Consider the following 26,571-nt stretch of genomic DNA (forward strand, 5'->3'; position numbering starts at 1 on the left):
CTCTCTAACCCATACACACACTAACCTATACACACACTAACCCATACACGCACTAACCCATATACGCACTAACCCATACACACACTCACTGATACACACACTAACCTATACACACACTAACCCATACACACACTAACCCATACACACACTAACCCATACACGCACTAACCCATACACGCACTAACCCATACACACACTAACCCATACACACGCTAACCTATACACACACTAACCCATACACACACTAACCCATACACATACTCACCCATACACACACTAACCCTTACACACACTAACCTATACACGCACTAACCCATATACGCACTAACCCATACACGCACTAACCCATACACACACTAACCCATACACGCACTAACCCATACACACACTAACCCATACACACACTAACCCATACATACACTAACCCATACACACACTAACCCATACACACACTAACCCATACACACACTAACCTCTACACGCACTAACCTATACACGCACTAACCCATACACATACTCACCCATACACGCACTAACCCATACACACACTAACCTATACACGCACTAACCCATACACACACTAACCCATACACACACTCACCCATACACACACTAACCCATACACACACTAACCTATACACACACTAACGCATACACACACTAACCCATGCACATACTCACCCATACACACACTCACTGATACACACACTAACCCATACACGCACTAACCCATATACGCACTAACCCATACACACACTAACCTATACACACACTAACCCATACACACACTAACCTATACGCACACTAACCCATACACACTCTAACCCATACACACACTAACCTATACACACACTCACTGATACACACACTAACCTATACACACACTAACCCATACACACACTAACCCATACACTCACTAACCCATATACGCACTAACCCATACACACACTCACTGATACACACACTAACCTATACACACACTAACCCATACACACACTAACCCATACACACACTAACCCATACACGCACTAACCCATACACACACTAACCCATACACACACTAACCTATACACACACTAACCCATACACACACTAACCCTTACACACACTAACCTATACACACAATAACCCATACACACACTAACCCATACACGCACTAACCCATATACGCACTAACCCATACACACACTAACCTATACACACACTAACCCATACACACACTAACCCATACACACACTAACCTATACGCACACTAACCGATACACTCTCTAACCCATACACACACTAACCTATACACACACTAACCCATACACGCACTAACCCATATACGCACTAACCCATACACACACTCACTGATACACACACTAACCTATACACACACTAACCCATACACACACTAACCCATACACACACTAACCCATACACGCACTAACCCATACACGCACTAACCCATACACACACTAACCCATACACACACTAACCTATACACACACTAACCCATACACACACTAACCCATACACATACTCACCCATACACACACTAACCCTTACACACACTAACCTATACACGCACTAACCCATATACGCACTAACCCATACACGCACTAACCCATACACACACTAACCCATACACGCACTAACCCATACACACACTAACCCATACACACACTAACCCATACATACACTAACCCATACACACACTAACCCATACACACACTAACCCATACACACACTAACCTCTACACGCACTAACCTATACACGCACTAACCCATACACATACTCACCCATACACACACTAACCCATACACACACTAACCCATACATACACTAACCCATACACTAACCCATAGACACACTAACCCATACACGCACTAACCCATACACATACTCACCCATACACACACTAACCCATACACACACTAACCCATACACACACTAACCTATACACACACTAACCCATACACACACTAACCTATACACGCACTAACCCATACATGCACTAACCTATACACACACTAACCCATACACATACTCACTGATACACACACTAACCCATTCATGCACTCATCCATACAGACATCCCATGCACACACTCACCCAGAATTACACTCACACACACTCACACACAAGCATGCTCACTCATTCGCACACACACATTTGCACATTGCATTCACTTACTCACACATGGACACACAATGATTCTCACTCACATACATTCACACTCATGTATTCAGACACACACTCACAGTCTAGCACACCCGCACATGCACACTCACACATATATTCACACATAGACACACATCTGCACACCCATTCACACATACGCAGGCTCACACAGATGCACACACCCTCATACTCACACACTCATACATTCACACACATACACATGAACACTCACATATTCACCCATTTACACACTCACACATTCATACTGACACACACATGCATATTCATATTCACACACTCATAGATTCACAGATGTACATGCAGCTCCATACACTCACACTTGCAAACACACACTTGCACATTCATGCACTCACATATACACACACTCACATGTTCATATACTCATATACACATGTACACATGCACACCACAACATTTTGAAAGACAAAGCTCAATCTAACATTGCCAGCATAGTTTTATGAAGGGTAAGTCACTCTTGACCAACTTGCTTGAGTTCTTTGAGGATGTAACCAGTCAGGTGGATAATGGGGAACCTGTAGATGTGGTATAGCTAGACTTCCAGAAGGCGTTTGACAACCACATAAAAGACTGATCCAGAAGGTGAGATCGCAGGGGATTAGAGGTAGAGTACTAGATGGGATTGAGGAATGGCTGACTGACAGAAAGCAGAGGGTTGGGATAAATGGATCCTTCTCTGGCTGGTGAATTGTAATTAGTGGGGTGTCGCAGGGGTCAGTCCTCGGACCTCAAGTGTTTACAATCGATATAAATGATCTGCAAACGGGCAAAGTGTAGCATATCAAAATTTGCGGATGATACTAAAGTAGCTGGGAAAGCAGGAAGTGAAGAGGAGATAAAGATTTTACAGATGGATATAGATGGTCTAGGACAGGGGTGGGCAAACTACGGCCCGCGGGCCGCATGGTCTTTATGCGGCCCACCAAGATCAAGTCATAAAAAAAAAATTAAAAAAAAAAAAAAAAAAATTTTTTAAAAATATTTTTATATTTATTTTTATAAGGTTAATGGGGGGGGGGTGTGTTGGGTTACTGGTATATGGTGGATACGTTGACTTGAGTAGGGTGATCATTGCTCGGCACAACATCGAGGGCCGAAGGGCCTGTTCTGTGCTGTACTGTTCTATGTTCTATATGAGGCGCCCAGAATCATAACCGGGTGAAGCGCCATTTTTGAAAAGTAGGGAAAAAGAGGGCTAAAGGCAGGATGCCGCCGGGGGAAGCGCTGAGGTATATGCCGCACGCTAATTGGTTACAACCGGGACTATTAATTAATATACTATGCGGCCCTTTAAAATTGTGAATTTCTGAATGTGGCCCTTGCACGGAAAAGTTTGCCCACCCCTGGTCTAGGAGAATGGGCCAGAATTTGGCAGATGGAGTTTAATGTGAGGTTATCCATTTTGGCCGAAAAAATGGAAAGGCAAATTATTATGTAAATGAAAAGCAGATTCAAAATGTGTCTGGGCAGAGGGATCTGGGTGTCTGAGGCAGTTCAGGGGAGATTTGCCAGATTGATCTCGGGGATGAAGGCGTTGACAGATGAGGAGAGATTACATAGTTAGAGCTTATACTCGGAGTTTAGAAGGATGAGAGGGGATGTGATCGAGGTGTATAAAACACTAAAAGGGATTGATAAAGTAAACGTAGACCAAATGTTCCCCCTTGTGCGGCCATCTAGAACAAGAGGTCACAGATATAGGTTGTGAGGCGGTAGATTTAGAACTGAGATGAGGAGGAACTATTTCTTGCAGAGGGTGATGAATATTGCCCCATATGCAGTGGAAGCTGAGTAATTAAATGGATTGAAGAAGGAGATAGATACATTTCAGATATTTTTTTAAATGGTTAAAGGGTTAATAACAATAGTAATAATCTTTATTGTCACAAGTAGGCTTACATTAACACTGCAATGAAGTTACTGTGAAAAACCCCTAGTCGCCACATTCCGGTGTCTGTTCGGGTACACAGAGGGAGAATTCAGAATGTCCAAATTACCTAACAGCACGTCTTTCGGGACTTGTGGGAGGAAACCGGAGCACCCGGAGGGAACCCACGCAGACACGGGGAGAATGTGCAGACTCCACACAGTGACCCAAGCCGGGAATCGATCCTGGGACCCTGGTGCTGTGAAGCAACTGTGCATATGGGGAACAGGTGAGGTGGTGGATTTGAGACCAGGAGAGATCAGCCATGGTCTGATTGAGTGGCTGAATTGCCCACTTCTCCTCCTAATTCCTATGTTCCCACATTCACACACATTTACTCACACACGCACACACACCCATATTCACACCCTTAAATATATACACTCATATGTTCCCACATACATACATGCACACTCATGTTCACACACTCACACATGCATATTCTTTCACTCACCTATACACACACATATTCACACACTCTTATACATATATGCACACACACACACATATTCACAGACACACTCACACAAACACCCATTTACATACTCACATACACAGACCTACGCACTCACACACATGCACACATACACTCACACATTCACACACTCACAATTTCACACACACATATAAATAATTAATCTTTATTGTCACAAGTAGGTTTACATTAACACTGCAGTGAAGTTACTGTGAAAATCCCCTAGTCGCCACACTCCGGCGCCTGCTCAGGTACACAGAGGGAGAAATCAGAATTCTCAGCTGGTACGGGAATTGAACCCGCGCTGCTGGCCTTGTTCTGCATCACAAACCAGCTGTCTAGCCCACTGAGCTAAACCAGCTACCTATTCATATTCGCATACACGCACATGCGCACACATTCGTATATTCACACATGAACAAATGTGCACACATTCGCGCACACGCATATACACACTCTCACATATTCACACATTCGCACACCCAGCTGCTTTAATCCTCCCTGATTCAGGAACTTCCCATCTAAACTACCCAGCTTTGCGTCGCTCCTTCTGCGCTCCCTCTTCATTCTCCCCATTTACAACCTGAGAGTTTCTCCTGGGAGAATTTCATCGTTGTCAGCCGATTGGTGAATGAATCTTAAACCAGAACACGAGGATCGGGGTTTCTCTGCAGCCTGAGAGATCAGCAAACCAATAGAAAGAAAGGTTTTAACTTTCTACGGGGTCCTCTTGTCTCCTGGGTGCACAGGGGGAATAGGCTTAAAACTGTCAACACAGACAAGAGTGATCAATCAATTTAATAAAGCCAGAGAACTATTAGCAGGAGGTAGCACGTGCAGCATTTAAATCTGTTTATTATTTCTAATAATATTTAGAGAACACGTAACTGGTGACCTCTAGAGGCAGTAACCATCACTGATCCCACCCATTCCTCACTTTGATTGTTTCAGGCTGAGTTTAGTAAATACAAGCTCCTGTGGGAAAGAATTGAACCTCACCTGTCTGCTGGGGAAGAGGATCAGAATTAGGAGCAGGCCCATGAATTAGGCCATTCGCCCATCCAAGCCTGTTTGCTGAACTGGAAGCCAGTCCCAATTCTTGCACTATCTCAATATCCCTTCTATCGAACTCTATCGTGAATAAACTCAATGGCTGCATAAAAGCTCAGGAGAGCCAAGTGGGTGTTTCAAACGGAGGTTTATTTCTAACCAAAAGGAAAGGCCACAGCGTGGCATCTGGCTCCCAGGTCCCAACTGGGAATGCCGTTCGTGCCGGTCCCAATCCGGGCCGGCTTTTACAAAAATTTGGAGTACCCAATTCCTTTTTTTTTTCAGTTAAGGGGCAATTTAGCGTGGCCAATCCACCTACCCTGCACATCTTTGGGTTGTGGGGGTGAAACCCACGCAGACACGGGGAGAATGTGCAAACTCCGCACGGACAGTGCCCGGATCAAACCTGGGACCTCGGCGCCGTGAGGCATCAGTGCTAACCACTGCGCCACCATGCCGCCCTTCTCCCAAGTCGGCTTTTAGAGGTTGATTCCATGAGCCCCAGCTGATTGGCCTCTGCCCATTTGCGGGCCCCACGACGCCCACGGGGAGATCTATCGGGTCGTCCCGCGAGTTTTAATAGAGACGGAGAAACGCCAGCTCTCTGAGGTAGAGAATTCCAAAGATTCTGGGCAGGATCCAACTGCCACACTGCCCAGCGAGTGCCGGGAAACACGGGGCTGAACGTGCTCGCCGGGAAACACGGGGCTGAAGGCGCTCGCCGGGAAACACGGGGCTGAACGTGCTCGCCGGGAAACACGGGGCTGAACGTGCTCGCCGGGAAACACGGGGCTGAACGTGCTCGCCGGGAAACACAGGGCTGAACGTGCTCGCCGGGAAACACGGGGCTGAAGGCGCTCGCCGGGAAACACGGGGCTGAACGTGCTCGCCGGGAAACACGGGGCTGAACGCGCTCGCCGGGAAACACGGGGCTGAACGTGCTCGCCGGGAAACACGGGGCTGAACGCGCTCGCCGGGAAACACGGGGCTGAACGTGCTCGCCGGGAAACACGGGGCTGAACGTGCTCGCCGGGAAACACGGGGCTGAACGTGCTCGCCGGGAAACACGGGGCTGAAGGCGCTCGCCGGGAAACACGGGGCTGAACGTGCTCGCCGGGAAACACGGGGCTGAACGCGCTCGCCGGGAAACACGGGGCTGAACGCGCTCGCCGGGAAACACGGGGCTGAACGCGCTCGCCGGGAAACACGGGGCTGAACGTGCTCGCCGGGAAACACGGGGCTGAACGTGCTCGCCGGGAAACACGGGGCTGAACGTGCTCGCCGGGAAACACGGGGCTGAACGTGCTCGCCGGGAAACACGGGGCTGAACGTGCTCGCCGGGAAACACGGGGCTGAAGGTGCTCGCCGGGAAACACGGGGCTGAAGGTGCTCGCCGGGAAACACGGGGCTGAACGTGCTCGCCGGGAAACACGGGGCTGAACGTGCTCGCCGGGAAACACGGGGCTGAACGTGCTCGCCCGGAAACACGGGGCTGAACGTGCTCGCCGGGAAACACAGGGCTGAACGTACTCGCCGGGAAACACGGGGCTGAACGCGCTCGCCGGGAAACACGGGGCTGAACGTGCTCGCCGGGAAACACGGGGCTGAACGCGCTCGCCGGGAAACACGGGGCTGAACGCGCTCGCCGGGAAACACGGGGCTGAACGTGCTCGCCGGGAAACACAGGGCTGAACGCGCTCGCCGGGAAACACGGGGCTGAACGCGCTCGCCGGGAAACACGGGGCTGAACGCGCTCGCCGGGAAACACGGGGCTGAACGCGCTCGCCGGGAAACACGGGGCTGAACGTGCTCGCCGGGAAACACGGGGCTGAACGTGCTCGCCGGGAAACACGGGGCTGAACGTGCTCGCCGGGAAACACGGGGCTGAACGTGCTCGCCGGGAAACACGGGGCTGAAGGTGCTCGCCGGGAAACACGGGGCTGAACGCGCTCGCCGGGAAACACGGGGCTGAACGCGCTCGCCGGGAAACACGGGGCTGAACGTGCTCGCCGGGAAACACGGGGCTGAAGGTGCTCGCCGGGAAACACGGGGCTGAACGCGCTCGCCGGGAAACACGGGGCTGAAGGTGCTCGCCGGGAAACACGGGGCTGAACGTGCTCGCCGGGAAACACGGGGCTGAACGCGCTCGCCGGGAAACACGGGGCTGAAGGCGCTCGCCGGGAAACACGGGGCTGAACGTGCTCGCCGGGAAACACGGGGCTGAACGTGCTCGCCGGGAAACACGGGGCTGAACGTGCTCGCCGGGAAACACAGGGCTGAACGTGCTCGCCGGGAAACACGGGGCTGAAGGCGCTCGCCGGGAAACACGGGGCTGAACGTGCTCGCCGGGAAACACGGGGCTGAACGTGCTCGCCGGGAAACACGGGGCTGAAGGCGCTCGCCGGGAAACACGGGGCTGAACGTGCTCGCCGGAAACACGGGGCTGAACGCGCTCGCCGGGAAACACGGGGCTGAAGGCGCTCGCCGGGAAACACGGGGCTGAACGTGCTCGCCGGGAAACACGGGGCTGAACGTGCTCGCCGGGAAACACGGGGCTGAACGTGCTCGCCGGGAAACACGGGGCTGAAGATGCTCGCCGGGAAACACGGGGCTGAAGGTGCTCGCCGGGAAACACGGGGCTGAACGTGCTCGCCGGGAAACACGGGGCTGAACGTGCTCGCCGGGAAACACGGGGCTGAACGTGCTCGCCCGGAAACACGGGGCTGAACGTGCTCGCCGGGAAACACAGGGCTGAACGTACTCGCCGGGAAACACGGGGCTGAACGCGCTCGCCGGGAAACACGGGGCTGAACGTGCTCGCCGGGAAACACGGGGCTGAACGCGCTCGCCGGGAAACACGGGGCTGAACGCGCTCGCCGGGAAACACGGGGCTGAACGTGCTCGCCGGGAAACACAGGGCTGAACGCGCTCGCCGGGAAACACGGGGCTGAACGCGCTCGCCGGGAAACACGGGGCTGAAGGCGCTCGCCGGGAAACACGGGGCTGAACGTGCTCGCCGGGAAACACGGGGCTGAACGTGCTCGCCGGGAAACACGGGGCTGAACGTGCTCGCCGGGAAACACAGGGCTGAACGTGCTCGCCGGGAAACACGGGGCTGAAGGCGCTCGCCGGGAAACACGGGGCTGAACGTGCTCGCCGGGAAACACGGGGCTGAACGTGCTCGCCGGGAAACACGGGGCTGAAGGCGCTCGCCGGGAAACACGGGGCTGAACGTGCTCGCCGGGAAACACGGGGCTGAACGCGCTCGCCGGGAAACACGGGGCTGAAGGCGCTCGCCGGGAAACACGGGGCTGAACGTGCTCGCCGGGAAACACGGGGCTGAACGTGCTCGCCGGGAAACACGGGGCTGAACGTGCTCGCCGGGAAACACGGGGCTGAAGATGCTCGCCGGGAAACACGGGGCTGAAGGTGCTCGCCGGGAAACACGGGGCTGAACGTGCTCGCCGGGAAACACGGGGCTGAACGTGCTCGCCGGGAAACACGGGGCTGAACGTGCTCGCCCGGAAACACGGGGCTGAACGTGCTCGCCGGGAAACACAGGGCTGAACGTACTCGCCGGGAAACACGGGGCTGAACGCGCTCGCCGGGAAACACGGGGCTGAACGTGCTCGCCGGGAAACACGGGGCTGAACGCGCTCGCCGGGAAACACGGGGCTGAACGCGCTCGCCGGGAAACACGGGGCTGAACGTGCTCGCCGGGAAACACAGGGCTGAACGCGCTCGCCGGGAAACACGGGGCTGAACGCGCTCGCCGGGAAACACGGGGCTGAACGCGCTCGCCGGGAAACACGGGGCTGAACGCGCTCGCCGGGAAACACGGGGCTGAACGTGCTCGCCAGGAAACACGGGGCTGAACGCGCTCGCCGGGAAACACGGGGCTGAAGGTGCTCGCCGGGAAACACGGGGCTGAACGTGCTCGCCGGGAAACACGGGGCTGATATGTGAGCAGGGTTTGTTTTAAATATAAATTTTGAGTGCCCAATTCATTTTTTCCAATTAAGGGGCAATTTAGCGTGGCCAATCCACCTAACCTGCACATCTTTGGGTTGTGGGGGTGAAACCCACGCAGACACGGGGAGAATGTGCAAACTCCACACGGACAGTGACCCAGAGCCGGGATCGAACCTGGGACTTCAGCGCCGTGAGACAGCAGTGCTAACCACTGCGCCACCGTGCTGCCCAGACGAGCAGTGTTAAAACACAACAGAGGTTTATTGAACTAAGATGAACTATATACACAGAAGAACACCACTACTACACAGGTCCTGGCCTAACTCTGGCCAAGCCACAAGATCCAGATCCGCGCCCGAACACCTGATAATAATAACTTATTGTCACAAGAAGGCTTCAATGAAGTCGCCACCACATTCCGGCGCCTGTTCGGGGAGGCCGGTACGGGAATTGAACCCGCGCTGCTGCCTTGTTCTGCATTACAAGCCAGCTGTTTGTCCCACTGTGCTAAACCAGTCTGATAGGCGAACGGTTGCACGCTCCATCCCCATCGCCTTTGGGCCTGACACGTGGCCCCTTAAATGGGACACGCCACCACAATAGTATTCTATTAATAGGAGCACAGAGTACAAGAGCGAGGAGGTTATGCTGAACTTATACAAGACACTAGTTAGACCTCAGCTGGAATATTGCGCACAGTTCCGGGCGCCACACAGTAGGCAGGATGTGAACACATTGGAGAGAGTGGGGAAGAGGTTCACAAGGATGGTTCCGGGGTTGAGGAACTTCAGTAATGAGGATTGATTGGAGAAGCTGGGGCTGTTCTCTTTGGAGATGAGAAGGCTGAGAAGAGATTTGATAGAGGTGTTCAAAATCATGAGGGGACTGTACAGCTTCGATAAGAAGAAACTGTTTCCATTGGTAAAGGGAGCAAGGTCGAGAGGGCACAGATTTAAAGTGATTTGCGAAAGAAGCCAACATGATGTGAGAAAAAACCTTTTCACACAGCGAGTGGTTGGTGTCTGGAATGCACGGCCTGGAAGTGTGGTGGAGGCAGCTTCAATCGAGGCATTCCAGAAACAAGGAAAGTAGGAGGAGGCCATTCGGCCCTTCGAGCCTCCTCCGCCATTCCTTGTGATCATGGCTGATCATCAAACTCAATAGCCTGATCCCGCTTTCCCCCCCGTATCAGTTTGATCTCCTTCGCCCCAAGTGCTAAATCAAACTGCTACTTGAAAACATCCAATGTTTTGGCTTCGGCTACTTCCTGTGGTAACAAATTCCACAGGCCGACCACCCTGTGGCTGAAGAAATGTCTCCTCATCCCTACCCTAAATGGTCTACCCAGGATCCTCAGACTGTGACCCCTGGTTCTGGACGCCCCCACCATCGGAACATCCTTCCTGCATCTACCCGGTCTAATTCTGTTAGAATGTTATTGGTTTCTGTGAGATCCCTCCTCAGTCTTCTGAACTCCATCGTATATAATCCTAACCAATTCTCTCCTCATATGTCAGTCTTGCCATCCCAGGAATCAGTCTGGTAAACCTTCGCTGCACTCCCTCTACAGCAAGAACATCCTTCCTCAGAGAAGGAGACCAGAACTGCACACAATACTCCAGGTGTGGCCTCACCAAGGCCCTGTATAATTGCAGCAACACATCCCTGCTCCTGTACTCAAATCCTCTCGCAATGAAGGCCAACATACCATTAGCCTTCTTTACCACCTGCTTCACCTGCATGCTTATCTTCAGCGACTGGTGTACGAGGACACCCAGGTCTCGTTGTACATTCCCCCCTCTCCTAATTTATGGCCATTCCCATCTGCCTTCCCATTTTTGCGACCAAAGTGGATAACCTCACATTTATCCACATTATACTGCATGTACCATTCATTAGCCCACTCACTCAGCCTGTCCAAATCACACTCAAAGATCTCAGAGGGCATTAGATGATTATTTGAACAGAAACAATGTGCAGGGTTACGGGGAAGAGGCAGGGGAACAACACTAAGTCACGATGGACAGTCAGTCCTGACAGTAGTTTGGACAGTCAGTCCAGACGTGATGGGCCGACTGGCCTCCTTCAGTCAGAAAAAAAAATTGCTCCTCATCTCAGTCTTTGTGCTGAGATGGTGACTCTGAGTTCGACATTCCCAGGAAGGGGAAACATTTTCTCACCGTCTCCCCTGTCAAACCCCTTGAGAACTTCAGATGTTTCAATGAGATCACCTCTCATTCTTCTGAACTCCTGGGAATAGAGAGATAATCTACTCAATCTTTCCTCATGGAACAATCCCTTCATTCCAGGAATCAGCGTAATGAACTTTTGCTCATTAGGTTAGAATTCCCTGTCGTGCCTCTTCCATTGGGAGCACGGTGCCAGCAGTACTGAAAGCTGGCCCAAGGATTCGCCATCTGTATGTTCCACATTGGGGGGTACGTCTTCAATGAATCATCCCTCTCAATCTGATGTTTTTGACTTTTGAGAACTTGAAAGAGGACTTTGACTGAATGTCTATATTTGCAATGTGTAGTGCAGGCTGATAGGTGACAATCTCCATCCATCCCTCATGTCTATAAAATGGGGTGGGGGGCAGCCCGTTTCTTTGCAAACAAGTCCCTCTAAACTGACCGAATGTTGACATTCATCCATTTCATTGTCAACCCGTGGCTCAGTCAGCACCACACATGCCCCTGAGCCAGAAAGCTATGGGTTCAATTCCACTCCAGAGAGTTCAGTGCAAAATCTCTGACATTCAGAGTTTAGGACTGAGGGAGCGCCGCACTGTCAGAGGGTCAGTGCTGAGGGAGTGCGGCACTGTCAGAGGGTCAGTACTGAGGGAGTGCCGCACTGTCAGAGGGTCAGTACTGAGGGAGTGCCGCACTGTCAGAGGGTCAGTACTGAGGGAGTGCCGCACTGTCAGAGGGTCAGTACTGAGGGATTGCTGCACTGTCAGAGGGTCAGTACTGAGGGAGTGCTGCACTGTCAGAGGGTCAGTACTGAGGGATTGCTGCACTGTCAGAGGGTCAGTACTGAGGGAGTGCTACACTGTCAGAGGGTCAGCACTGAGGGAGTGCTGCACTGTCAGAGGGTCAGTACGGAGGGAGTGCCGCACTGTCAGAGGGTCAGTACTGAGGGAGTGCTGCACTGTCAGAGGGTCAGTACTGAGGGAGTGCCGCACTGTCAGAGGGTCAGTACTGAGGGAGTGCCGCACTGTCAGAGGGTCAGTACTGAGGGAGTGCCGCACTGTCAGAGGGTCAGTACTGAGGGAGTGCTGCATTGTTGGCGTTCCTGTCTTTGAGATGAGATGGTGAACAAATGTCTCCTTCTCAGGTGAATGTAAACGGCCCCATGATCGCTGCTTCGCAGATTAGCCGGGAGTTCCCTCCCCCGTCCCTCGGCCAATATTTGACTAATCGTTGTCACATTGCTGAGGGGATTCCTGTGCATGAACACTGCTGTGCCTCCTGCATTATACCCTTCAACAATCCTCCATCACCTTTGAAGCACTGCAAGACATTCTGTGGTCATAAAAGGCGCTATCGAAATGCAAGTCTTTGTTTTCGAGTCGGACCGCAGAGCTGACCGAATGAGGGATTATCAGAATCCCGTTCCTTCAGAAAGATGGAAATAAAGAAAGAAGATGCATTTATATAGCAGCATGTGCACCCTCAGGATGTTCCAATGCATTTCAGAATAATGACCTCCTCCTCAAATAGGGAATCTCAGACCCCACTGCTCACACCGGTGATACCGTCACTTTTATTGTGATGTTTGAATCCTGATTGCATAGAAATAAATCAATACCTTTGTATGAGCATTCCCACGTCTGCTCCGAAATGTATTTATTCAGAGAAAGTGAGGCCGTGCTCGGGAATGTTCTGTGCAGTTATTTCCGGAAACCTTCCCAAGTTTATCGCACTCATTTTGTGAACTGTGGAAAGCAATGATTCTCTTCTGTATTCACAACCAGTGTGATCAGGTTAAAAGGTAAGGATACGGAACTTCCGGTGACGGCGGGCGGGAGGCAGCAGCGAGTTGGAGGGCTCCCGTTCTGGAACGGCATTGTCGGGGGGGGGGGGGGGGGGGGGGGGGGGGGGGAACGCCCGGTCCTGAGGGCAACGGAGGCAGCAAAAGTCGGGAGACAGCACAGGGAGGGGAAATGTCGAAGATCAGCAAAAAAACGGCCGTGAGAAAAGCGGCTGAAAGTCCGTCCGGGAGTGGAAAGGTCACCGCGGAGTCAGCAAAGAAAATGGAGGCTGGAGCACCGGGGAGGCCGCATTGCTTACGGCTGAAGAAATAACTAAGGTGATGGCCGTGGAAGTCGAGAGCAGTTTACAAAACACATGTAGGCAATGAGGAAGGAGATGGGGGCGGTTTTGAAAGCGCTGGTGGAGGAGGCGATTACCCCGGTGAGGATGGCGGTGGGGAGCGCAGTGGCGGAGGTGCGGGAGCAAGGGGAGGCGCTGAAGGAAGTGGAGGAGACATTATTGCAGCACGGTGATCAACTTACCTCGATGGGGAAGGAGATGCGGAAGGTGATAGAGATCAACGAGGATCTACGAGGCAAAATGGAAGACCTGGAAAACAGATCCAGGCGACAGAATTGGAGGATTGTGGGGTTGTCCGAAGGAGTGGAAGGACCCAGGCCGACAGAGTATTTTGCCGCGATGTTGGGGAAACTATTAGGGGAGGGGGTGGATCCCTCCCGATGTGAGCTGGATCGGGCTCATCGGTCGTGGAGGCCTGTACCAAAGGCGAGTGAGCCACAGAGTAGTGACTTTGTGCTTCCGTAGGTACAGTGTGAAGGAGAAGGTCCTGTGCTGGGCCAAACAGAAGCGGGTGGTGCAGTGGGCTGGAGCTGGTATATGTGTATACCAGGACTTTACGGTGGAGCTGGCGAGGAGGTGGGCTGCCTTCAACCGGGTGAAGAGGGCACTGTACATTAGCAAGGTGCAGTGCGGCATTGTATATCCAGCGAAGCTGAGGGTGACCTACAACTTCAAGGACTTTTATTTTGGGACGGCGGAAGCAGCGGAGAAGTTTGTGAGGCAAACGGACTGTGGCAGAATTGAGAAATGGTCATGTGCCGATGTAGCCTCATGACTGTATTTTTTCTTTTTTTTTGTTTCACTGCGTGCTGGTGTGTGGGCTATAGGAGCCAACGTTGTGTATATTTGGACAAGGGAAGAAATGGGACTTTCAGTCGTAATGAGAGTTCTTTGGGGTGTGGGTGTGTATGCGGGGTTTGTGTGCTAAAGGGGATTTCTGGGTTTATCCTGGGGCCGGGCAAGGGGGAAAGAGACCCGGGAGGGGGCCTCCACGCTGGCCGGTTTAAGCCAGCCAGTGAACGGGGGTGAGGTGGGGGTAGGTGCTGTGGCCATCGGAGCCTGGCAGAACAGGGTCCGAGGTCTAGTCGGGGTGGAAAGTTGGGAGGAAGGAAGTTGGGGGGGGGGGGGGGGGTGGATTTTTACAAGAGGAAGTGGAGGGGAGGAGTTGGGGAGGGGAGGGTTTACAACTCTTGGGTGTCATTTACGGTACTCTTGGAGGTTGGATGGCATTGAGTGTCATCTGGGGGGGTGGGGGGGGGGGGGGGGGGGGGGACTCTATAGGTTAATGGTGACCATGGGCGATTCCGGACTCCTTTCTCTTTTTCACCTCTGTTTTTTTGCCCGCTGTGGGAGGGTTTGTTTTGTTTGATGCACACATTGACAGGCGGGCCATTGTTTGGGGTGGTGGGAGGATGGGTACGTTGTTGATGTTAAGGGGATTGATTTTGTATCTGTTACCGTTTACTGTTTGTTGGGGGGGTGTAAATTTTGAAGGAAAATGTGAAAATGGAGAATAAAAACATTTTTTAAAAAGGTAAGGATGGTCGTGTGGCTGGTGTGTGTGTTTGAGTTTGTGTTTCAGTGTGTGATTCCAGCTGAGTTTCAGTCTGTTCAGATTGTATTTAAGTTTATATCTGTGTTTCAGACTGTGTTTAGGTCTGCATTTCAGTCTCTGGTCGCGATTCTCCGGGAAAGATTTCTGAGTGTTGTAGCGAGCGGGATGTGCCGCGAGGTACCCACCATTCAGCCCAGCGAGGCCGGCAACGCTATTCAACTTTAATTGGTCCACTTAACGAGGCCCCACGGGCTTCTCGTCGCAAATGAAGGCTCGCCAGCTGATTCGCCGGGACCGCTCTCGCCAGCCCCCCCCCAAGGTCGAGCAGCACTTCAGCTGCACTTGTTCAGCCAACCCCAGCCAGCTCACAACAATGGAGCCGAGGAAACCAGCCCCAAGATTCGGGGATGCTGACCTGCGGAGGCTGCTAGATGCCGTGCAGGCCAGAAGGGATGTCCTGTTCCCCCGAGGCTCCCGGTGAATCAGCCACAGGGGAGCCAGTACTGCCTGGGAGGAGGTGGGGGCAGCTGTCAGCTCGGGGAGTGTGAGCAGGAGGACTGGCCTCCAGTGCAGGAAGAAGGTCAACGGCTTGCACTGGGCAGCACGAGTGAGTAGACCCCCCCCCCCCCCCCCAAGGGAGCATCCACCCCCCCAACTCCCATGTGACCCCCCAGCCCTTCCTCCACCCCCTCCCCTCTCAACCCCCCCCCCCCCCCAACCCCCCTTCCACCATTGTGAACCACGTGTGTGGCTAACGATACCCTCTCTGTCTCTCCTCAGGAAAAGCTCTCCCGTAATTGCCTGGAGAGGGCCCAGACTGGGGTACCGGACATGAGGAGCCTCACCTCCCTTTTCGAGGAGTGGGCCCTGGAGATGACCGGTGTAGCCGAGGACAGAGCGGTCACCCACGCGGAAGCTGGCGGACGTCGCAGAGGTGAGGAACCATCGAATTCCACCTGGCGGACTGTCGAGTGTGAGCAGTGATTGCCACTGACTGACCCACCCCTCCCACTGACCACATGTCCATTCTCCTGCAGGACCTCCAGCCGACTGAGCCGGCCCATCCCGGACGGCCCCCCCCCCTATCCTGATTCGCACGAGACCACCTCAGAGGAGAACTCCGAGGAAGTAACTGTTCTAGTCACGGCACAGCTGTCACCCCTGACCCTCCACCAGCACAAAGACACACACCTCGGTAGGAAATATTAGTGGTCAGGCTTTGGGGCACAATCTGGTGTGGACCACATAGCTGCTGATGTACATCAGGTGGAGGCAGGACCCCCCCCCCCCCCCGGGCGAGACAGCAGTCGGAGGGCTGCTGGATCCCTCCCAGCCTGATGCTGAGCCTGTGGAACAGGATTACCCGGAGCTGATGGAGACAATAGGGAGCGGCCGGGGCCTTCAGAGGGAGATGTCAGCGACACCCCAGCAGATCCATATCCAATTGGAGGAGACCCAGGGTCTGGGCAGAATGCCCGCCTCGCTGGAGAAAGTGACCCAGTACCAGGCTGACCTTGATCAGGTTCTGTGGGCCATGTCCCGCTCTCAGGTGGGATTGGCTGGGGTGCTGCAGAATATGTCCCAGTCACTGAGGAGCATCGGCGAGGGCGTCGACACCATGATGGGGGGAGCCGCCCGGGCTGGCAGAGCCAGACGATGCAGGGGCAGCCGGGGCTGGCAGGGTCAGATTATGCAGGGGCAGTCGGGGCTGGCAGAATCAGACGATGCAGGGGCAGCCGGGGCTGGCAGAATCAGACGATGCAGGGGCAGCCGGGGCTGGCAGAGTCAGACGATGCAGGGGCAGCCGGGGCTGGCAGTGTCAGACGATGCAGGGGCAGCCAGGGCTGGCAGAGTCAGACGATGCAGGAGCCGCCAGGGCTGGCAGAGTCAGACGATGCAGGGGCAGCCGGGGCTGGCAGAGTCAGACGATGCAGGGCAGCCAGGGCTGGCAGAGTCAGACGATGCAGGGGCAGCCAGGGCTGGCAGAGTCAGACGATGCAGGGGCAGCCAGGGCTGGCAGAGTCAGACGATGCAGGGGCAGCCGGGGCTGGCAGAGTCAGACGATGCAGGGGCAGCCAGGGCTGGCAGAGTCAGACGATGCAGGGGCAGCCGGGGCTGGAAACAGCTGCCCCTCCGTGCCGAGGTGATACCCAGGACGCTCTGGGCACCGATCGGGAGGAGAGGCGCTGGGTGCTAAGCCTGACCTGTCCCAAGGAATGGAGACTGTGGCTACCAGCTCCCTCGGGTGAGGGTGGGAGAGGGGGCAGTTGGGGGGGGGGGCGGGGTCAGCGGGTTTGGGTCGGTGGCACTATGGCGAGTGGGGTATTGTACAGCGCAAACAACACCTTTACGCACATCCATTATGATGCCTCTGTCACTTCCTTCCGCAATGCAGGTTGAGCCCTGGACCCTTTGCCCATCTCTCCAGGCACCCCCCCCCCCCTCCCGAGGGTTCCCCCACCGCAATCCCAGTGCCTCCGGGCTCTTTGCCTTCGAGCAACGGTAGCTACTTGTCTCCCACAGAAGCCCTTCCGTCAGGTTCATAGTACACAAAAGGAGTACTAATTGATGCCAGTGTGACCACTCACTGGGGAGGCTGGTGGATATGGGCGTGGCTCCCATTAATTGTATGCGAATGGGGCTTAAGTGGCGGTAATTGGTTTGCGCCATTCTAGGGTGAGATCCCGATTTCGCCTAGGGGAGCCGGCCGGTTGCATCGCAGACTGTCTGCCGCCTGCCGCGTTTCTCGGTTTTGGCTTCTCCCGCTATTCACCGGCCTCGTTGCACTTGAGCAAGAGCGATGATGATGATAAGCAAAAGATTTTGGACAAATGCAATGAAGGTATCAGCTGGCTGGATAAGAACCAGAGGCTGAAACGGATGAGTACGAACACCAACAGAAGGAGCTGGAGAAACTCTGCAATGCTATTATCACAAAGCTATAGCACGGTGCTGGTGGGCCTCCAGGCTGCTGTCCTGGTGATGCCGATTCTCCTTCTGCTGCAGGTCCATCTTCTGGTCCAACAATTGAGGAGGTTGATTAAAAATAAACAGTTTTCAGACTGTGTTTAAGTCTGTACATCAATCTGTATTCCAGCATTTGTTTCGGTCTGTGTTCAGCCTGCGTTTCAGTCTGTGTTTCGGTCTGTGTTTCAGTCTGTGTTTTGGTCTGTGTTTCAGTCTGTGTTCAGCCTGTGTTTCGGTCTGTGTTCAGCCTGTGTTTCAGTCTGTGTTCAGCCTGTGTTTCAGCCTGTGTTTCGGTCTGTGTTTCAGCCTGTGTTTCAGCCTGTGTTTCGGTCTGTGTTTCAGTCTGTGTTTCGGTCTGTGTTTCAGTCTGTGTTCAGCCTGTGTTTCAGTCTGTGTTCAGCCTGTGTTCAGCCTGTGTTTCGGTCTGTGTTTCAGCCTGTGTTTCGGTCTGTGTTCAGCCTGTGTTTCGGTCTGTGTTCAGCCTGCATTTCAGTCTGTGTTTCGGTCTGTGTTTCAGTCTGTGTTTCGGTCTGTGTTTCGGTCGTGTTTCAGCTTGTGTTCAGCCTGCGTTTCAGTCTGTGTTTCGGTCTGTGTTTCAGTCTGTGTTTCAGTCTGTGTTTCGGTCTGTGTTCAGCCTGTGTTTCAGCCTGTGTTCAGCCTGTGTTTCAGCCTGTGTTTCGGTCTGTGTTCAGCCTGCGTTTCAGTCTGTGTTCAGCCTGTGTTTCAGCCTGTGTTTCGTTCTGTGTTTCAGTCTGTGTTCAGCCTGTGATCCGGACTGTGTTTCAGCCTGTGTTTCGGTCTGTGTTTCAGCCTGTGTTTCAGTCTGTGTTCAGCCTGTGTTCAGCCTGTGTTTCAGTCTGTGTTTCAGTCTGTGTTCAGCCTGTGATCCGGACTGTGTTTCAGCCCGTGTTTCGGTCTGTGTTTCAGCCTGTGTTTCAGTCTGTGTTCAGCCTGTGTTCAGCCTGTGTTCAGCCTGTGTTCAGCCTGTGTTTCAGTCTGTGTTCAGCCTGTGTTTCAGTCTGTGTTCAGCCTGTGTTCAGCCTGTGTTTGTGGACAGGATCAGGTTGTGTTGTTTGTTGCTGGTTCACAGTTTCTGTCGAGTCTGATCCATTGGGAATTCTCACTGGGAAAAGGAAAGTGTGGGAACTCCGGCAGCTCTCAGCACGGTCAGGAATGCTGGAGGCTGAGGGGACGTGGGGCTGGTAATGGGGGATATTTGCTCTCAGTTTACTATCTCAGCTGTGTTTTGTCCATTGTAGAGGGGACGGTGCAAAGTGATGGCCTCCCTCAGGCCTGCCAGTCCAGGCATTGCAGCTGCTTACACGGTGTGGTATTGAGCAGGTTGGAAACAGTCCACCCGCTGACCTTGTCTCTGAGATACTCTGTAGTCCAAGAAAGCGGAATGGAAAGGGATAATGAAGCAATTCATGTCCAAATGCAGCATGAATTGGACAATATCCAGGCTTGGGCTGACAAAGTGGCAAGTTACATTCGCGCCACACAAGCCCCAGGCAATGACCATCTCCAACAAGAGAGAATCTAACCATCTCCCCCGACATTAAATTGCATAACCATCACTGAACCCCCCCCTCCCCCCCCCCCCCACTGTCATCGTTATAATCAGATCCGCCATGGTCTTATTGAATAGCACAGCAGGCTTGAGGGGCCGAATGGCCTTCTGCTTCTCCTTAATCGTGTGTTCATATGTTTGTATACAATGGCCTGGGAGGGTTACCATTGACCAGAAATTGAACTGGACGAGACATACCCGAACAAGCACTACAGCGTGGCGATTAGGGGATTTTCCCAGTAACTTCATTACAGTGTTAATGTACTGTGACAATAATCAAGATTATTATTATTATTATATGAATACTACAGCTCCCAGAGCAGGCCAGAGGCTGGAATCCTTTTAATACTCAAATATATATTTTTTCCAATTAAGGGGCAATTTAGCATGGCCAATCCACCTACCCTGCACATCTTTGGGTTGTGGGGGTGAGACCCACACAGACACGGGAAAAATGTGCAAACTCCACACGGACAGTGACCCGGGGCTGGGATTGAACCCGGGTCCTCAGCATCGCAGTCCCAGTGCTAACCACTGTGCCACATGCCGCCCCCCCTAGAGGCTGGAATCCTGCGGAACGTAACCCCCCTGACCTCCCAAAGCCTGTCCGCCATCTATGAGCACAGTAAGTCTTACAACACCAGGTTGAAGTCCAACAGGTTTGTCCAACAGCGCAGCTCCTTCCTCAGGTGAATGGAGAGGTATGTTCCAGAAACATTTATATAGACAAAGTCAGAGATGCCGGACAATGCTTGGAATGCGAGCATTTGCGGGTAATCAAATCATTACAGATCCAGTAATAGGGGGTAATCCCAGGTTAAAGAGGTGTGAATTGTCTCAAGCCAGGACAGTTGGTAGGATTTTGCAAGCCCAGGCCAGATGATGGGGGGTGAATGTAATGCGACATGAATCCCAGGTCCCGGTTGAGGCTGTACTCATGTGTGCGGAACTTGGCTATAAGTTTTTGCTCGGCCATTCTGCGTTGTCGCGCGTCCTGAAGGCCGCCTTGGAGAACGCTTACCCGGAGATCAGAGGCTGAATGTCCTTGACTGCTGAAGTGTTCCCCGACTGGAAGGGAACATTCCTGCCTGGTGATTGTCGCACGATGCCCGTTCATTCGTTGTCGCGCCGTCTGCATGGTCTCGCCAATGTACCACGCTTCGGGACATCCTTTCCTGCAGCGTATGAGGTAGACTACATTGGTCGAGTTGCACGAGTATGTACCGCGTACCTGGTGGGTGGTGTTACCACGTGTAATGGTGGTATCCAAGTCGATGATCTGGCACGTCTTGCAGAGATTGCCCTGGCAGGGTTGTGTGGTGTCGTGGTCGCTGTTCTGAAGGCTGGGTAATTTGCTGCAAACAATGCTCACCATCAATGAGGCACAAGTCAGGAGTGTGATGGAATACTCTCCACTTGCCTGGATGAGCGCAGCTCCAACAACACTCAAGAAGCTCAACACCATCCAGGACAAAGCAGCCCCGCTTGATTGCTCCCCCTTCCACAAACATTCAAACCTTCTCTAACAGCACTGTGGGTGTACGTACGCCACATGCACTGCAGTGGTTGAAGAAGACAGCTCAGCACCACCTTCTCGAGGGCAATTAGGAATGGGCAATAAATGCTGGGGTAACCAGCAACGGCCACATCCAGTGAAAAATTTACTTTTAAAAAGGCAATTGTACCTTTAATTGGGATCTGTGGAATCTTGCTGTGTACACATTTCCCACATTATAATATTACTGCAGCTCTGTAATGCTTTATTGATTGCAATATGCTTCGGTGCATCTTGATGTTGTGAAAGGCGCTATTGAAATGTAAACTCCTTTCCTTACAACACTGGGCAGTGGAGCCACGCAGCTCACTCCAAGAACCTGTTGGTTGAACATCCGTCACTAATCTTTGGGGGGAATAATCCTTTCATTTCCAGCCTCTTTTGAGGCTTTTTGCTTCCTGTTCTCTCCTTTTACAATGAGAATAACCTGTGAGACACGCCGCTGTTCCGTCCACAATTGATGATCAGTGTGTTAATGACCTGGATGATATCCTCTTTTGAACCTCTTTCCCAACAAAAACAAATCAATCAGGAGTGGTTAAGGAAGCTCGGCTTGTTCATTATTTGTAGAAAACTGGAGAGTTTGAGGTAAACTAATTGATGTTTTCAAGGCTTAAAAGGAAATTGACAAGAGCTGAACCTGGCGGTGGCTCCCCATGGCGATCAGTTGCAATACAAGTTAAAATGAGGTGGTTAGATTGATGAAGATAAATTGCAGAAATATTTTCACCCAAAGATTAAATAACTTGTGGAATATGTTACCAGGAATGCTGATTGAAGAGGGCATTTCCAAGGGATTAAAGAAACCACTAGACCGAGAGAGAAAGGATTGGGAAATACAGGGAAAAGGTGAATAAAAGCCATTGATGTTGGTCTTGTCAACCCACCCAGGTTCCTTAAAAGCCCAACAACGGCTCTACTTCCTGAGGAAGCTATAGAAATTTGGCATGTTTGTATTGACTCTCACAAACTTCTACCGATGTGCGATAGAGAGCATCCTATCCGGCTGCATCACAGCCTGGTATGGCAACTGCTCAGTCCAAGATCGCAATAAACTGCAGTGTGTGGTGAACTCAGCCCAACACATCACACAAGCTTGCCACCCCACATTGATTCTGTCTACACCTCTCGCTGCCTCAGGAAGGCAGACAGCATTATCAGAGACCCCTCCCACCCAGGCATTGCCTTCTTCCAGACCCTTCCATCAGGCAGAAGGTACAGAAGTCTGAAGACTCGCACATCCAGACATAGCAACAGCTTTTTCCCCACAGCTACTAGACTCCTCAATGACTCCCCCTTGGACTGATCTGTTCCCTATAAGAACACTATTCACAACGCCCTATGCTGCTCTTGCTCATGTATTTGCTTTGTTTGGCCCCTTGTTCCGCACTGTAACCAATCTCTGTTTGTCGATGTACCATTTGTCAATGTTCTCTGTTGATTATTCTTTTTGTCTACTACGTACGTACTGTGTACGTTCCTCGGCCGCAGAAAAATACTTTTCACTGTACTTCGGTCCATGTGACAATCAATCAATCAATCAATCAAAAAATCTCATGACTCTTTCCACATGGTTTAACATTTTGAAATGCCCCTCAACGCCCCTGACAAAGTGATGAACAACAACTTGTATTTGGCCATGCTAGTATGCTCGACAGGCTGAATGGCCTCCTCCCGTTCCAATGTTCCTAGAACACCTTTAACATAATGGAATGTGTTCAAGACAATTTTCTGCAGCAGAATGTTACTGATCCAACGAAGGGGCTGACGCTGTTGGACCTGGTTCTGGGGAATGCAATGTCCCAAGTGGATCAGATAACAGTAGGAGAGTATTTTGGGGAGAGTGACTATTGTATCGTAAGGTTTAGTTTTGCCATGGAAAAGGAGGCATGGTAGCACAGTGGTTAGCACCATTACTTCACAGCACCAGGTTCCCAAGTTTGATAGTTGGGGTCGTTTTGGCACAGTGGGCTAAACAGCTGGCTTGGAATGCAGAACACAGCCAGCAGCACGGTTCAATTCCCCCACCGGCTTCTCCGAACTAGGGGCTTTTCGCAGTAACTTCATTTGAAGCCTACTTGTGACAATAAGCGATTATTATAGGGCAGCATGTTAGCCCAGTGGTTAGCACTGTGGCTTCACAGCGCCAGGGTCCCAGGTTCGATTCCCCACTGGGTCACTGTCTGTGTGGAGTCTGCACGTTCTCCCCGTGTCTGCATGGGTTTCCTTCGGGACTTGTGGGTTTCCTCCGGGTGCTCCGGTTTCCTCCCACAAGTCCCGAAAGACGTGGTGTTAGGTAATTTGGATATCCTGAATTCTCCCTCAGTGTACCTGAACAGGCGCCGGAATATGGCGACTAGGGGCTTTTCACAGTAACATCATTTGAAGCCTACTTGTGACAATAAGTGATCATTATAGGGCAGCATGGTAGCCCAGTGGTTAGCACTGTGGCTTCACAGCACCAGGTCCCAGGTTCGATTCCCCGCTGGGTCACTGCCTGTGCGGAGTCTGCACCTTCTCCCCGTGTCTGCGTGGGTTTCCTCCGGGTGCTCCGGTTTCCTCCCACAAGCCCAGAAAGACGTGCTGTTAGGTCATTGAGACATTCTGAATTCTCCCTCTGTGTACCCGAACAGGCGCCGGAGTGTGGCGACTAGGAGCTTTTCACAGTAACTTCATTGCAGTGTTAATGTAAGCCTACTTGTGTCAATAAAGATTATTATTATGTGGCAATAATAAAGATTATTATTATAAAGGAGAAACTCTAAAGGAGGTGGAGGAACAATGGGACCTCGGTGTGTGTGCACGTAACTCATTAAAGATGGCACGGCCTACTGAGAGAGTGGTTGATAAAACATACAGTAACTTGTGTTCCATGCCTTATTAATAAAGTCGAAAGCAAGGAGCTTATGTTGAATTTGTAGAAGACAATAGTTAGACCTCACTGGAGACTGTGTCCGGTCCTGGACACTGTATTTGGGGAAGGGTGTGAAGTTATTGCAGAGAGTACAGAGGCGATTCACAAAAATGATTCCAGGGATAAGCAACTGTAGCTGTGAGGATGGATTGGAGACGTTGGGCCCGCTTTCCTCACAGAAAAGTAGGTTGAGGAGGTTTAATCGAGGTTTTCAAAAGGGAATTGCATTTCTATGGACGGAATGTGTGAGGTTACGGGGATAAGGCAGGGGAGTGGGACCAGGTATAATGTTCGTTCAGCGAGCCAGTACAGACTCAATGGGCCGAGTGGCCTCCTTCGACACTGTAAAGATTCGGTGATTCTGTGAAAACGTCTCCAGAAGCTTCACAGGAGCAAAAGGAAAACCCAAAATGTGTCAGTGAGCTGCATGGGGACATATTCAGGCAGGCGACCAAAAGCCCGGACATAAAGGTTGGTTGTAAGGGGTGTCTCAAAGAAAGAAAGGCGGTTAGGGTGGCAGAGAGGTGAGGGAGAGAACTCCAGAGCTATGGGCCCAGGCAGCTGAAGATCCGGCCACCAATAGTGGGAGGAGAAGGGTGGAACAGGGCGTGTCCCTCACCTGTGATTCAGTTGGTGATGCTCCTACCTCTGAATCAGAAAATTGTGGGTTCAAGTCCCACTCCAGGACATGAGTTCAAAAATCAAGACTGACGCCCGTACAGTAGTAAGGGAACTATCTGGTGCGGCCGCATTTGGAGTATTGCGTGCAGTTCTGGTCGCCGCATTATAGGAAGGATGTGGAAGCTTTGGAAAGGGTGCAGAGGAGATTTACCAGGATGTTGCCTGGTATGGAGGGAAGATCTAATGAGGAAAGGCTGAGGGACTTGAGGCTGGTTTCGCTAGAGAGAAGATGGTCAAGAGGTGACTTAATTGAGGCATACAAGATGATCAGAGGATTAGATAGGGTGGACAGTGAGAGCCTTTTTCCTCGGATGGTGATGTCCATCATGAGGGGACATAGCTTTAAATTGAGGGGTGGTAGATATAGGACAGATTGTCAGAGGTAGGTTCTTTACTCAGAGAGTAGTAAGGGTGTGGAATGCCCTACCTGCAACAGTAGTGGACTCGCCAACACTAAACACATTCAAATGGTCATTGGATAGGCATATGGATAATAAGGGAATAGTGAAGAGGGACTTTAGAGGGGTTTCACAGGTCAGCGCAACATTGAGGGCCGAAGGGCCTGCACTGCGCTGTAATGTTCTCTGTTCTATGTTCTATCAGGGGAGTTTTACCTGGTGTCCTGGGCAGTACTTATCCCTCGATTAACATCAAAGCAACTGGATACCTGCTCAATAGCATATTGTCGTTTATGGGAGCCTCCTGTGCACAAATCGGTTGTTGCATTCCTTACATTGCAAGAGTGACTATATTTTAAATAGCACGTCATTGGCTATAAAGGGCTTTGGGACATCTGCTGGTCGTGTGAAAGATGCAATAGAAATATACACAGTTTCTTGAGAAACTAGTTTGGGCGAAGTGGGCTGAACAGTACGTTCTATGCTGTAAAATCCAACGTTATTTTTGTACCTTGTCAGTTGGATCAATGTCTTTTTGAAGATATGCTGCCAGATGTGGCCCCAGCAATATTATCTGTTTTAAATTGCACCACAATACTCTCGAGATGCCTTCCAGTTACCTGATAACAGCTTTACGTTGGGGCAACAGATTCAGCAGCCGGATGATAATCACACCCCAAATATTTTACTGTTCTCACTTTTTCTAACGAACACCCGTCCATCTCACATTTGACGTGCCGAAGCGGGCGACCTTATCTTTGTGAACGCTGAGGTTCAGTGCCACCCCCTTCCCGGGTCCCTCTGCGTCCAGCCAGTCTCCAGGCACCCAATCCTGCCGCTCTAACAATGCTTCATATTCTGCATTTGCATAGACCGTGAAAATCTCTCTTGGTGCTGCTAGATTCTTGCTGTAAATCAAACATTTCCCGTCATAAATATTTCAGATTGCTAAACTTCTTGATGTTTT

Source organism: Scyliorhinus canicula, chromosome 21 (assembly GCF_902713615.1).
Source record: "Scyliorhinus canicula chromosome 21, sScyCan1.1, whole genome shotgun sequence".
Classification (NCBI taxonomy): Eukaryota; Metazoa; Chordata; class Chondrichthyes; order Carcharhiniformes; family Scyliorhinidae; genus Scyliorhinus; species Scyliorhinus canicula.